Source organism: Octopus bimaculoides, chromosome 1, assembly GCF_001194135.2.
Source record: "Octopus bimaculoides isolate UCB-OBI-ISO-001 chromosome 1, ASM119413v2, whole genome shotgun sequence".
Classification (NCBI taxonomy): domain Eukaryota; kingdom Metazoa; phylum Mollusca; class Cephalopoda; order Octopoda; family Octopodidae; genus Octopus; species Octopus bimaculoides.
In genome coordinates this window covers 151,050,378-151,051,182 of record NC_068981.1, presented here as the reverse complement: position 1 = coordinate 151,051,182, position 805 = coordinate 151,050,378, and positions in this window count along the sequence as shown.

Here is an 805-nt window from a genome sequence, read left to right as displayed (position 1 = left end):
ATGGAAAAGTAATGCAAAGTAAAAGTGATACTTATAAGAATAAGGATTTTAAAAAAAACGGATCAACAAATCAACCAAAGTTTCGAAATACAGTCCTGAAATTAGCTATTTCGTAATTCAAGCCCGGGAAATATACTTACGTTTCCCTGGAGATACCTGGCAATATATGCTTTCTTACATCTCCAATAGTTTGAATGTTGATGATTCAAGGATACTGTCGGACTGAAACATGTACGTCTCTTCACCTCTCTTCACTCCTACTTCTCTTCACTCCTACCTCTCTTCATTCCTACTTCTTCATTCCTACTTCTTTTCACTCCTACTTCTCTTCACTCCTACCTCTCTTCATTCCTACTTCTCTTCATTCTTACTTCTCTTCACTCCTACTTCTCTTCACTCCTACCTCTCTTCATTCCTACTTCTCTTCATTCCTACTTCTCTTCACTCCCACTTCTCTTCACCCCTACTCTTTCTCTCCTCTCTCTTTCTCTCACTCGCTTCTCTCTTACTCTCCCCTCTCTCACTCTTACTCTCTTACTCTCTCACCCTTACTCTCTTACTCTCTCTCACTCTATTCTCTCTTCCTCTTTCTCTCACTCTCTTCTCTCTTACTCTCTCTCTCTCTGTTCTCTCTTTCCCTCTCTCTCACTCTCACTCTCTTCTCTTTCACTCTCGTTCGCCCCCCATCCATACCCACCTTCCCCCTCTCTTATATCCATCTTCCCCTTCCCCCTTCATCGTCCCCACCCCAACACACTCCTACCCAACCTTCCCACTCCACCCCATCCAATTCCTTACACTCACC